The sequence below is a fragment of the Mirounga leonina genome, unplaced genomic scaffold (assembly GCF_011800145.1).
Source record: "Mirounga leonina isolate KUSES-001 unplaced genomic scaffold, KU_Mleo_1.0 Mir_109, whole genome shotgun sequence".
Taxonomy (NCBI): Eukaryota; Metazoa; Chordata; class Mammalia; order Carnivora; family Phocidae; genus Mirounga; species Mirounga leonina.
Genome location: NW_023270244.1, coordinates 5,563,112 through 5,577,615, shown reverse-complemented (window position 1 = coordinate 5,577,615; position 14,504 = coordinate 5,563,112). Strand labels below are relative to the sequence as shown.

Genomic DNA, 14,504 nt, shown 5'->3' with positions numbered 1-14,504 from the left:
AGATTAATATAAAAATTAATTGCAATATTAATTCTATGTACCAGCAAATAGAAAATAATATTTCAAATGATATCTGCATTTAAAAAAACTTAAAAACCTAGGAATTAATCCACTGGAAGATGTGTAAGACCTCTATATAGAAACCTATCCAACATAGATTGGAAGAGTTAAGGGTGTAAAGATGTCAGTTGTTTCCAAATCCCAGCAGGATTTTTTTTAATTATAGAAATTGACAACTGGATTCAAAATTTTATGTGGAAATGCAAAAGGCGAAGAATAACCAAGACAATCTTGAAGAAGATCAAAACTGGAGTTATAGCAAGAGTTATGAAGCTGTAGTAATTAAGACAGAATAAATAAATAGATCACTGAAGCAGAAGAGAAAGTCCAGAAACAGGCCCACAGTTTTGTGGAGAACTGACTTGTCAAGGGTGGCACTGCAGAGTAGCAGGGAACATTTTTTACTTTCAGTAATGTTGCTGAGATGCTTAGATATTTTTATGGGGTGTGTTGGCAGAAGATCTGACCCCTATCTCGTACCATAGGCAGAAACAGAAAGAATGTCTACACGTCAAAGAAAAAAATGCAGACAAACCAGTCGAAAACTGAGCAAAAGATATGAACAGGTACTTTTTAAATGAGGATATGTGAATTGCCAACAAATATTAGCAAAAGTGTTCAATTTTGAGTTACTGGGGAAAAGCAAATTTTAAAAGTGGTAGGACATCAGTACACCAAAGTGGCTAAGGTAAAAAGACATAATAATACCAAGTGCCATAAAAAATATAAAGAATGTGTAGCAATTAGGATGCTTATATGCTGGTGGTGTGAATATATAAAACTCAAAACAGGCAAAAGCTACCTATAATGTTAGCAATCAGGATATGGGTTACCTCTGGGGACAAGATGATGGGCTAGAGACCAGGAAAGAACACAGGTGGGAACGGTGGGAGCTTTTGGGGTGCAGTTCTATTCCTGGGTAATATATTTCCTGATCTACATGGTAATTATAAGTAATTATAAGTGTACCTATAAATATAAGTAATTTCTATAATTAAAACTTTGTTCACTTTGTGATACTTTATCAAGCTGTACACTTAGGACTTGTAAACACATCCCATATATATACTTCAACTATTAAAAGTTTATATAAAAATGGACTCAGGTGGAACCAGCCAGCCTATGGTGCAGGCTGACATGAATCTTCTCAAAATTCTGTGATCTTAAAGCATCATTTTAATATGAAGACAACAGCCCTTGGATCACCAGTTCCTTAAAAGCTTCTTCTAGCATCACATAGCCAAGACTTCTCCAAGTTGTTCTGCCTTTAACAAAGCTAAGAAGCCTGGCAACTGTGGAAGTCTGAAGCATTTCATCCTTTTCTCCAAATGCTCCTCCAGACCTTGAGCAGTAGATACAAGTAGGAGAGGAGAGAAGGCACTGAAAGACCATTAGATCTCAGCATGGGGAGGGACCCCAGAAGTCATTAGTCTAACCTGATTCCACACACAGGAGGCATCCTGCGGCACTGAGGCGTGTAGTCATTTAGCGTCTGTTTAAACATCTTCAAAGTCAGGAAGCTGAGGCAGTCTATTCCCTGGATGAAGAGCTTTCCACGTCTGCAAGTCAGTCTATGAAAAGCTCCTAATCCAGTCCTCTTTAACTCATACTCTTTAGATAAAGAAAGAACAAACCCCCTCTAAATAACAGCATTTCAAATATAAGCAGATCACATGTCTACCAGACAGTTTCTCTTTAGTACACTAAACATCCTCAGCCCCTTCCATCCTTCTCACACTGAATCAGAGGCTGTCGTGTTGAAGAGAAGAGACTTTCTTCTTGTTCCTCAAAGGAACAGCCACTTTATTTGCTGTCTCTGTAGATCACCATCCCAGCTGAATATCCAGGGACCACATTCATCAAAAGCATCATTTGGGCGGAAAGTGACTATTGTTCCAAACCTGGAAGGATGGCATCAGCAAGGAAAATTGGCAGTGTCTTTTCCATTTAGACTACTGGGCCATCTACCTACTATATAAGGTTGTTATGTTTCTAAAGAATATAAATTTCAAAGACACAGCCTAGGGTCAAATATTATGACTCAGCAAGATTTCTGGTTGGTTATAAATCAACAGATCTCATCAACATGAACTCAACATTGACAGCCAACTGGCCCTTTAAAAGAGGTGTTTTGCTGAAGAAACTCCTAAATTAGAACACTGTAATTGTTTCATTTCTAAAACAATTCCTGGGTCCCTATAACCATAATGACAGCAACTGGGCTTCTGGAAGAATATAGCCTCCCATGAGCTGTCTCCCTGTCCACTGTGGCCATGAAGAGAAATGATCAAGGCAAAGCTTTGTGGAGACAGAATGCCAAAGATCTAACAGTAACCAGGACACTGAGCCAAAAATAAATATGCTTCACTGGTCCCATTGAATGGAGTATGGAGTTCTCTGGAGTTGTCCCACTTATGTTGCTTATCCTTCTTCCTCTTTTCAAATAGGAATTTTTATTTTAGCTACTCTCTTTTTCCTGTATTGCTGTGTCTTGGATAGGTTAGGAACGGTTAAACTAGTCCACTGCCCACAAGATTTGAAATCTTGAAGTATCTGACCTGAGACAAAGGCATTTCTTCCAAAGATGCAGTAGTTGATGATACTTTGAAATACCATACTTGAAGGAGGAGTGAGTATATTCATGATTACACATGGATTCACTACTTTATGTAAACAGCAGCTGGGATTTTATATATTGAAAGAAGAGTGTATGTGGATGTATATACACTAGGGAGCCATGGGAAGACTGTGCTGTCTGCAGGGTCAATCATGAAACCTTACTCCCAACCATAGAAATCAATCCACGATGGAACCCAAGCCAGATCCATCAAAGTTACTGTCTAGGTTCTTTCTGCTGGAGCTTGAGGGGATGATTTCTCTTTCTTCTTTGGTTTTAATCAGGAAGAGCATAATCTCAGAGCTGCTGGAAGACGAGGTTCTCAGTACCCACAAAGGCACCCTTGTGCAAACAGAAAAATTACCTCCCTCAAATCATTTTACTGATTTTTGTTAGAAAAGACACTTGAGTGCCATCTGCTGGAAATCTGCCACAATGAACATGCAAATGTTAAGATGTCTGCAGTATGACCACAACCCTTGGATGGAGCACAATTGTACACTGCATCCAATACGTGAGAGCCCTAGTGACACTCATGTCCCTACTACATGGGGAAGTGTGACCCTATCGTATCAATACCCCAAAAGAAGCTATAAGGACTAAGAAATTCCTGCTGGCTTCACATTTCTATTCCCACTTCTGAAAGTCTCCAGAGTTGACCTGTTCCTGTATCTCTTTCAGTCTGTAAACTACTCCACTCTCTTTGAAATATATTCCTTTTTTCTTAAGCTTGTAGTTATACAATGGGTTTTTCTTCTTTACAACCAGAAAAGTCCTGGAAAATATATCCAGTTTCACTCATTATCTGGCCATACGAGCTTTTAGCTAAGATACTTGACTTCAGTGAGCCCACGATTCCTCCGCTAAATAAATTGCACAATGATTGGAAGAGAATCATTTGAAATAAACATAAAGTACAATATGCCAAGATGGCATTGAAAATGAAGGCAATGATGATGATCATTCAGACAGGGCAAGAGAAGATGCAAAATCTATTCCCATTATTTTTGGCTTCCCTGCCTTTCTTCACAGCACAGGGGAGATTTTTTTTAATGTAGAAGGGAGAGGGGGAGAAGAGTAGAACTTTACTAATTCAAGTCAGCATCAGTAGGCATAGGAGAATTTGTTTGTGACCTTCTGAACAAGAGGCACGGGATTCTGCCCTGCCTTCTTCCAACAGGAAGAATTAAAGATGGATAACTGTGGAGATAGTAAGTATGGTCTGTAGCCATGAAAACCAGCTCCCATCCAAAATCAATAACTTAAAAGATAAAACCTGAGACATCTGATTTCCATCATCACAATGTGTCTGATCAGCTACCTATTACAGGTGCTCCTCGGCATCTCAACAAGTTGATGAAAAATACCAATTACTTTCAGAAACAAAAGAGGAAAGACAATTAGCAGCTGTTACTAACCTAGGTCAAAGACCTTTACCCATGCTAACCAAACACTTAGTGGAGACAAAAACCATCAGTTAAACAAGCAATCAGGTTGAAAATAGAGGGCTCGATATAGGGCATAATCTACTAGATTGCTGATACTGGACATAAGCAGGGACCAATATATCATGGTTCTTTGAAACACCAGACTGCACTCTGTCATTAGAATGCCCCAATATATTTCATCCTGACCTTTTCCTTATTTTTCCACACCTTAAGTAATTCATCTGAGCTTGACAGGTCAATTAATTAACCAGCAATTCTTTACTGAGGTTCACTATTTGCAAAGCCCTGTGTTAGACAATTTAGACCCTATAAAAATGAGTAAAAATATGGCCCCTGCCTTCAGGCAATTTGAAGTCTAAATGGGGAAAGAAAATAGTCATATATGCAAGTGAAATCTGGTTATTCATTCAGAAACTATTATTCAACACTTAGTAGGTGCCAGAAGGAAAAAAAAAAATAAGGCAGACATGGCCCCTGCCTAATAGAGGTTACAGTCTCTCCAGGAAGAGAGACATTAAACAAATTGAATTTTAACCTGTAATAAGTGTTATAAAGCAAAACTACATGATGCCTTGAGTACAAAAACATTTTTTTCTGAGAAAGTCACATTTAGGTTGAAGATCTGAAGGATGAGTGGCAGTTGGCCAGGTGAAGAGAAAGGAAAAGCACATATGAAGAAACTATAGTGGGAGAGAGCTTAGACCATTAGAACTAACTAAAAGGAGACCAATATGGCTAAAGCACAGGGACAGAGAAGAACAGATCAAGATGCGGCTGAAGAGCTGGACAGGGGCCAGATCAATTCATAGGCCATGTTAAGGATCTTATCCTAATAGCAATTAGAAGCCATTCAAGGATTTTAAGAAGAGGAGTGGCATAATCACACTTGCATTTTTAAAGCTCAGTCTGGCTGCCTATGTCAAGAATGAAGTGAAGGATGGCAAGAGTGGATTTGGGAAGCCAGTCGGAAGAGGTGTACCAAGCTGTGAATACCCAGCTGCAGATGGCCAAGCACATAAACAGCCACCACCTCGTTGTCAGCACCAGTCGCTTTACATTCTCAACCCCTTAGGTTACAGCTCTCCAGGCATCCAGAAATGAAACTCAGAATACACTTTCCCATAGAAACAATGCTATAAAAGGCAGTTGGGTTCCATAGTTTAATTAATACTTTACTTTAACTTTTATGGTGACTTTGCTTTTCATTCTTGAGCAGCTTTATAATTGAGGACTTAGAGTACTTCAAAAGAGTCCCAGAAAAAGGCTATGAAGCTAATGAAAGGGTTTAAGTATTAGCTCTGTGGATAGGCAAGAGAAGCTAACACTGCCTTCAAGTATATCTAAAGGCTTTTATGTATATATCAAGTATATCTAAAGCATTCAAATGCTTCTCAGCAGGAAGTGTCTACCTGCTGCTGGAATACTCAGAGGATTAAGGAAGATTGTATGCATACACTAATGGCTACATTTACTCAACAGTTATGGGAGAAATGAGTATTTCAACACAAAACAACACTTCCGCCTTCCCATTACCAGTTGAATTATTCCCACACAAAACCACATACCCCGCTAGGAAAGATGACTACATTATCCTCACTGATCTATTTCAACAATTAAGGAAGACCCAGGCAACCAGCAAACACACATACCCCTCACCTATTGAAGCTATCCTCATCTGCCTTCTAACCCCAAGAAAGCTAAAGGGCAAGTGGGGGTTGGGGGAGCCCGGCTGTGCCTACAATCTCCAGTGACCTAAATCCTCTATACAACAGTGGTGACATGCACAGCAGGGAACATGTGGTCTAGCGAAAAGTCAATGCCACAATCGTGGCACTTAGTTCCCACATGTGCATGGTCTCTTCTTTGAAAGGGACCCTATTTCCATCCTCATTTTCATGTCAAACCTAAGATTAAGATTCTAGGAATAGGCCTTGGTTCAGGAGCCATTTTAATATAAACCGCTTGAAGGAACTAACAGTCAAGGTTCCACGCCTCACGTATAAAACACTCTAGGTATTTTGAGCAGGAAGGGCTTTAGTGCAGGAAATTCAAAAGTTTACAGAATTGAAGGATGAGCTAAAGAAGCAGGTTCTAAGATGAGCCTCCAGGAATGACTCCCAGAACAATGTAAAACTGATCCACCTCTGAGGCTGCCACTGGCGATATAAATATGAAATCAATCCCCTCCATGTGGCTGGAGCCCACGAATCAAGGAGTGGGATCAAGAAGACAGCGCTGCCACCCCAAAGATACAAATGTAGGGATCCAAAGGGGTACGTGCACTCCGATGTTTATAGCAGCAATGTCCACAATAGCCAAACTGTGGAAAGAGCCAAGATGTCCATTGACAGATGAATGGATAAAGAAGAAGTGGTATATATATACAATGGAATATTATGTAGCCATCAAAAGGAATGAGATCTTGCCATTTGCAATGACATAGATGGAACTGGAGGGTGTTATGCTGAGCAAAATAAGTCAATCAGAGAAAGACATGTATCATATGATCTCACTGATATGAGGAATTCTTAATCTCAGGAAACAAACTGAGGGTTGCTGGAGTGGTGGGGGATGGGAGGGATGGGGTGGCTGGGTGATAGACATTGGGGAGGGTATGTGCTATGGTGAGCACTGTGAATTGTGCAAGACTGTTGAATCACAGATCTGTACCTCTGAAACAAATAATACATTATATGTTAAAAAAAGAAGAAGAAGAAGATAGCAGGAAGAGAAGAATGAAGGGGGGGATATTGGAGGGGGAGACGAACCATGAGAGACGATGGACTCTGAAAAACAAACTGAGGGTTCTAGAGGGGAGAGGGTGGGAGGATGGGTTAGCCTGGTGATGGGTATTAAAGAGGGCACATTCTGCATGGAGCGCTGGGTGTTATGCACAAACAATGAATCATGGAACACTACATCAAAAACTAATGATGTACTGTATGGTGATTAACATAACAATAAAAATTAAAAAAAAAAAAAGAAGAAGAAGAAGACAGCGCTGCCGTAACTGGCCCTCAGTACTCAGGGAGCCCGAGATCAGACATCGGGATAGCGATGCAGAAACAACTCACGTTTCCCCTTCCTTGCTTGCGGGCAGAAACAGACAAAAGAGGCAGGAAGACGGCCTTTGCCTCCCTCCCACTGTCTATATCTCAGCACAAGTGCATCTATTTGGAAGAATCTATTTCACATCCGGAGCCACAGGTGTAAAGAGCTAGTGGAAATGTCATTTTTAGCTTTCTGACCTCTCCAGAAAGGAGGGTTAAATAAAAATGGAGGTTGGGTAAAGTCATCAACAGACTCTACCGTATGACCTCTCCAGACTTCCAATAACATATTCACTGCCCTCGTGCTAAAATATATGGAAATCGATGATCAGAGAGTATCCTTTTGCATTAAGCCTTAATCTTTCCATGAGGCAGAAGAACAACCGAAACAAGGACAACTTGAAGCCTTTAGCCCTTTTGTGCAGATGAGTATATTCAATTACTTACTAGAGTCCAGAAGATACCAAAGGCAGCGGTCTTTACACGGGGGAAAAAGAGAGACTTAGAACCAGAGGAGAATAAATGTGGATGTGGGGAGCGGGCAGGGATTGGACACTAAAGACATGGCTCATCTTCTTTACAATTGAGGATTAGGCCAGTGGGGCAAGAAATGCACTCTCTCTCACGTAGGCACTAGGGATTTATCAGGATCAGGAACGAGAGAAGAGAATCTTCGCACCCTCGTCATGGGACACTCCCTACCCACAACCATAGATGCCCCACCCACATCCTCACCCGAGGACTGGGCAGGCCCAGAGGACATTCCCACAAAAACATGGGGTTCGTCCCAAAAGTGGCAATCAATACCAGCAGTTATAGACTTGCAGGGCAAATGTATTCTCTAATATGTTCTATTTGTCCAGGCCATGCTGTGTATAGAAACCGTAATCGGATTATCTTTAGGTAGGACATGCACTCATTTCAAAGCATGCCCTCAGATTTCTCCCACTTTTTATCTAGCAGCTTCCCACATTGACATTCTCTTCCCGGCCACCCCTGGCCTATTCTTTTTCCTCCTTAAGGGAGAACTGAAGAGTCAAGATCTGATAAAAATCAATAAAATCATCAAGCCCAATGGGTAAGTGTGGGACCATAAATGAGAGACATAGAAACAAAAGGGGTAGCTGCATTCTGCCAGAAACACCATCCACTCTTTGCTAATGGGACCACTCTTTGCTAGTGGGACCACTCTTTGCATGGTGCCTGGGTATGTCACCTTGGCCTAGAGACCCTCTGAGCACCCAGGATCTGGGAGAGAACATTCTGCACATCAGGAAGGCCCTCGGAGGTCCTGGGCCATTTCCAGGTAAGACTACTCAGCGTTGCTCTCGCTTTCAAGAAGACAAGGGAGGAGCCCACTCTGGCAACTGGACAGGAGCCACCGCCTGGGTAGACCTGGCTGCCAGATATTAAGTTGTCTGTGAGGCTGGGGCAAATCCCAGGGCAAGCCACGGTAATTATCAAGCCTGGCTATTCACTGCCTGGGCTCCTCTTAGAGGCTCATCCTAGTCCCAGGGAACTATAAACCAGTTAACAACTCAACTCTAATTAATAAGCTCCTTAATGAAGATACAAATGCCTACATTTTTATCCTTTACAATGTACTTTGGGCTCTTTTTTCTCTTAAATAGCTTAACTGATGTCTCTGCTTCCTCCTTTTTCAAATCCCGATTTCACATTGGTTTCTGATCTCTAAATAACAGCCACTCTCTGTCTCACTCTTCAAATCCATCTCATTCACTGCCCCCTGCTCTCTGCTCCTTATTTTCCAAGGTGTTTTGTGTGCTCTGTAGAAGACCCATTGCCAAACTGTGAGAAAGGAAAACCCACTCAAGTTTTCAAATAGAAGCTGTGTGATTATCTACATACATGGAAACCAGAAGAAATGCCACAATATTCGAGAAGACAAATACGGTCACTGTCTTTAAGAGAAAATAGGAGAAATGTGACTGGCAACCACCATTGTGCCTCACCGTTCTCCGCTAAGGACAAAACTCTAGCAGGAGCAGTGAGACTAAATGCACGGGGGTCAGACAGGTCAAACATGAATACCTGAAATTCCTCTTCGTCAGACCTTTAATATTTAATTTAAAATATGTAACTATTAAGAAAATAAAATATATAACTCTATATATCCATTCACCAATCTTTCCGATATTATGTAAAATTTCAAACATACACAAAAGTAAAGAGAACAATACCATGACTTCCACATACCTTCCCCCAGCTTCACTAAGATTCGGTATGTGACCACACATTTTTTCCCCACCACCCAGATTAACATGAAGCACATCTCAGACATATTATCATTGTATGAACTCTTAGTAAGAACTCTTCAAGATCAGGGACCTTGTACTGACAGCTTCTAAGCATTGACCTTAGCGTGTAAGCTCTGGAGTGAGACACACCTGGGTCTGTATATATATTAGCCCAGCGCAGTAGCTATGTGATGTTGGTAAAGTAAAGCTAATAGTGTCTACCTCCTCAGGTTATTTGTGAAGAAAAATGAGATAATACAGGGGAACTGTCTGGCCCAGAGTAAACATTCAATAAATATTTTTGTTATCATTACTATTATATGGGAATTTTATTTTTTTTTATTTTTTCTTTAAGTTTGTTATATGGGGATTTTAAAAGAAAGAACTACTTATTTCTCTAAGGCAGTCTGAAGTTTCAACAGATGACTTTTAACCATCATGTTTTAACCACGCTAATATAGATATCTAAACGAGATTTTTCCATATTTCACTTTCACCCCTACACCTCCGATCACAAGCCTCATGCCACTCTGGGGATTTCATGACTGACTGAACTGTACAATAGTTGATGCATGTGGATCCTCCAAGCATCTTCCTCCAGGAAGCCTTCTCTGACTGTTTTTCCCTGAGCCTGAGTGAAGCACTCAACTATACAAAATGGACAGGATGCATTTGCTTATTTACTTTTACTTCACCCTATTCTAAAAGGGCATGGCATAACTTTTGAAAGCATAATAGGATTTTTTTTTAATTTTTTTTTAAAGATTTTATTTATTTATTTGACAGAGAGAGACATAGCGAGAGAGGGGACACAAGCAGGGGGAGTGGCAGAGGGAGAAGCAGGCTTCCCGCAGAGCAGGGAGCCTGATGTGGGGCTCAATCCCAGGACCCTGAGATCATGACCTGAGCCGAAGGCAGACGCTTAATGCCTGAGCCACCCAGGTGCCCCATAATAGGATTTTTTTAATAAATAAATGAGAAATTTGAATGAGGGAAAAATAAAATGAGGAAAAGTAAAATGAACTCAGGGTAAAGACTAAGATTCAAATGCCTGCTACACAATCTTACTAGATGTGGGCCACAAAATTTGGCTCTCAGCTTTCCAGCTACCAAAGCGAGAGACGCACGATCAGTTAAGTAATCCATAGTGACCCTACTTTTGTTCATGTGTTTGTTTTTAAGAACACCTATTTCTGATGCTGTCATCCAAGGAATTTCTTACGTTGGTCTTCACTGAAAGAAGTCATGCAGAATTTAATAAGCAACTTAGAGGGAAGAATCTTGGTTTGAACATCTGCAAAATACCCTATTTACTTCATTTACTAGCAGAACAGGTGCACTGTTTAGGGTCATTTAATTCCCAAAATAGGTAAACACCATGGCAGTGTTTAGGAAGGAAGAAGTAGGAAGCGGGGACCAGAGAACATCAGACAGAGAAAGAAACATTCATACTGAAATGGTCAGTGAGTGCCAATTAAAGGAACCCCAAAAGGTAGGAAGAGGCAGGCGACCACTGGCAGGAAGTCTCCACCCAGGAGAAAGAGCAGACTGTAGAAAAAGCAGAGAAGTTCTTCAAGTCATAGGCAGACATTAAGAGGAAGAGGCACAGTGTCCCAAAACAGAACAGAGAACCATAGAGAAATATTTCCACCAGAGAGGGCTTCAGGGTGTCAAATTCCCTATGATCCCACCCTTCCTTTAAAGGTAAAGGAACTAAGACCCAAAGAGCACAAGCATCTTGCCCAAGGTCACAGAGCTGACACATAGCTAGCACCCTGTGACTCTATTTAACACTTCAGGTGGTGGGGAATGAACAGACTGGGAGGCCTTATACAATGGCCAACTTAGGTGTAGAGCCAGAAACACAAGTGGATGACCAATAAAGCAGTCACTTGGATAAAGTAACGTTTGCTTTCCCAGTTATTAAAACCCCAACCAGCACTGTGACATAGAAACATGTTCACGAGTAACCTAGGAGAATCACGGGGATCACTGGAATGCTTACTGCATATCAGGCAGTCACTAATCATCCTCCTTTGCAGGATCTCACTGAATCCCTGCACCATCCCAGGAGGTAAAATCCATTGCCGTCTACATTTCACAGATAAGAAAACAGCCTCGGCAAGGCTAAAGGATTTCCCCAGGGTCATGTAGATACAGAGTGGGGACGACGGGATTTGAACAGGGGTCCATTTGATTCCAAGATGTGGGTTCATTCCCCAGCCCGAAATAACATTTACCCTTCGATTCCAGTGAGCAAGAACAAAGGAGATGAGCATTTACCCAGCACCAGAACTGATTCATTCAACTCTAAGTGCTCCCCATAAAATGGAAAAGGCAGAACCAGGCTGTGTGATGCAAATGACCCTGCAGCAAATGCACTCCAGGTCAGGCCTGTAATTCATGTCCACGGTGCTCACTCTGTCTAACAGAGGGAATCTCCACCCCTGTGTGTATATACAGTGAAGAGAGCCCTTGGGGAAGCCGATGCCTTCCTGGTCTGCCCACAGCAGGAGCTCTGACCCAGGGCTCTATGCCCTGAGTGGTAAATGTACTTGCCTTGAGCTTCGCCTCTGCCCTGAGGGCAGTTCTTCTTGGACTTCGGTGCAGTTCCTATTTCACAAATCAGAGCTTAAACCTTCATAAGAGAGTATTGATTTGTGCTATCAAAGCAGTGAGATTCTAGAGTGGGGAGCTGAGGGAGTCTGGTCTTTTTAATCAATATTTTCTTACTCATCAAAGCAGATGTCTGATTCAGATTTTGATTTTCAGCCAGACTCCGGGACTGAGAATCAGTGTGCTGATGATGTAGTCTTTACTGGGCAACAAAAATCTGTCTCTCTCTCTCTCTGTGTCTCTGTCTCTGTCTCTGTCTCTCTCTCTCTCTCCTTCACCCTCTCTTTCCTCTGGTGTCTTTCCCAGCCTTGATGTTCGAATTCAAGCCCTGCCGACTTTCAGGGCAGAGGGGGATCCAGAGGATAACCTCCAACCCAGAGCCAAAGCTAGCCAGCCGCCCGGGGTTCCCTTGCTCTGGGATGCATTATCATCATCCCAGCAGATCATTTCTGCCCTAATGGGCTGCTTAGTCATCCTTTTCAGACGGAAGCCCTTAAGATTTAAAGATCTGAGCAGGTAAAGAGCAGCGAAGAAGATCCACAAACTTGTCAAAAGATAATTCACGAGGGGCGCCTGGGTGGCTCAGTCGGTCAGCATCTGCCTTCGGCTCAGGTCATGGTCCCAGGGTCCTGGGATCGAGCCCCGCATCGGGCTCCCTGCTCAGCAGGAAGCCTGCTTCTCCCTCTCCCACTCCCCCTGCTTGTGTTCCCTCTCTCGTTGTCTCTCTCTCTGTCAAATAAATAAATAAAAATCTTAAAAAAAAAAAAAAAAAAGGATAATTCATGAGTCATGGCCCAAATGCCCTCCTGGGAGTGATCTTAACCCAACATTCCTCGCAGACCTCCTGCCACTTAGGCAGCACTGCACGATGCACAGAGCACAGGATTTACAGCCGTCCAGACCTTGTGCGGATCTTCAGCTCAGCCCACTTACTGAAACTGTGACTTTGGGTGAATAATTGAACTCCAGGCCCGTTTTCCTCATCCTTTAGATGCTGAGAGTAATCACTACCTCAAGCAGTTGGTATAGAAGGGAAATTAGAAAGCATAAATAAATAAACTAAGTGCTTCTCATAATCACATAATCATAATCCTACCATCATAATCATTGGCACATAGTAGGTTCTCAATAAATGTGAGTCCTTCCATCTTTCTCTCTCAATACCCCCACTCACTCTTTCTCTTTCTCTTGGTCCATTTTTCTGTCCTCTTTCCACTGATCTACCTCACGCTCTCCTTCTCACCATCCCCCCTAACTGGACTTCACACCATAAACTGTCAGCACCAGAAGGATCTAAGGGAGTCATCCCTTCAAGCTGAATGACATGCCCCACATCCCAGCTACTCACCAGCACAGCCACGGGCAGCGCTCAGCCTTCTGACTCACACCGTCTAACGGCCTCATCCTTTTCTCTTTTCAGATTTGAAATTCTTGAAAGTGGCAGCTTCCTGGCCGTTTCAGTAAATTTTCCAGAGAACAACCCCCAAGAGCAGCACAAAAGGCATTGGTGGGATGTGTCTGAAAAGAATTTGTTTCACTGATATTAAAAACAAAAATAACTAAAACATTTCTCACTTAAAACTCTGATATGATGGCTCATCTCAGTTAAACTGTTTCAAATCTAACACACATTTTTTTATAAATGTAAGCTTTGGGGTGTCCTTCCTCTCCTGTCTAACATCACTAGCATGCTAAAGCCAGCTCGTATTGACCTGGAAGAACCAGTTATTAGCATCTCTCTCCAGTTCTGCATTCAGTATCACCGCATTGGTGGCTTTAAATTGAAATGGTGGGAATATTTACACCACAGAAATTGACAACCACTACAATTAGGCTGGGTTTTTTGTTTTGTTTTTTGTTTTGTTTCTTCAAGAGAACCAATTGTGAAACACTTACCAGCACACTATTAATAGGTTCTCATGACTTGAGCACTGATTCTTAGACAGCACCCCCTTTGCTTTAAGGAACATTCAAGTTTAATTTTGCAATAACGATTTTGTATAGTAATTCTACCTGTGTGCACATGGTCGTGAGTTTAGGTCTTCAGAAGTCTATGTTTCTCTAAAACACCGATATTTCTTATCTATCACTGGCTGGTCATGCCAGAGGCTCTATTAACAATCAATCATATAAATTTGTTCTGCCTTAGTTCTGTAAAGATGAAGGTACCTGCTGGGCCGCAGGCACATCAGCCTATTGATTCAAATAGAGAGTGTAAGATTGTGAGGGTTTTGTCCCCAAGAATCTCTGCAAGCTGCTATTGGCATCATTGAGCATTTCATTGTTCATACCCACATTCAGATAGAGCTCATTTTCTCCAAATATTATACTGTGCTAGCAGCCAAGAGGCCATACACTGGGCTCTGAAGCCAGACTATCTGGGATTGAATCCTAGCTCCCCCACTTACTAGAAATCTCCTTAACCTCTCAGGCTTCAGTTGTAAAACAGGGGTAA

The 14,504-nt window shown here is 41.9% G+C and overlaps 1 long non-coding RNA gene across 1 annotated transcript in view; it reads right to left on the bottom strand.

The window, feature by feature from the left end:
- Positions 1 to 510: 510 nt before the first annotated feature.
- LOC118020180 overlaps positions 511 to 14,504 on the bottom strand; it is a 69,529-nt gene continuing 55,535 nt past the window's right edge. Inside the window, exons 2-3 of the long non-coding RNA XR_004681829.1 lie at positions 13,398 to 13,567; positions 511 to 1,961 (exon numbers count right to left, since the gene is read on the bottom strand). This is a non-coding gene — a long non-coding RNA (uncharacterized LOC118020180). The remainder of the gene's footprint in view (positions 1,962 to 13,397; positions 13,568 to 14,504) is intronic.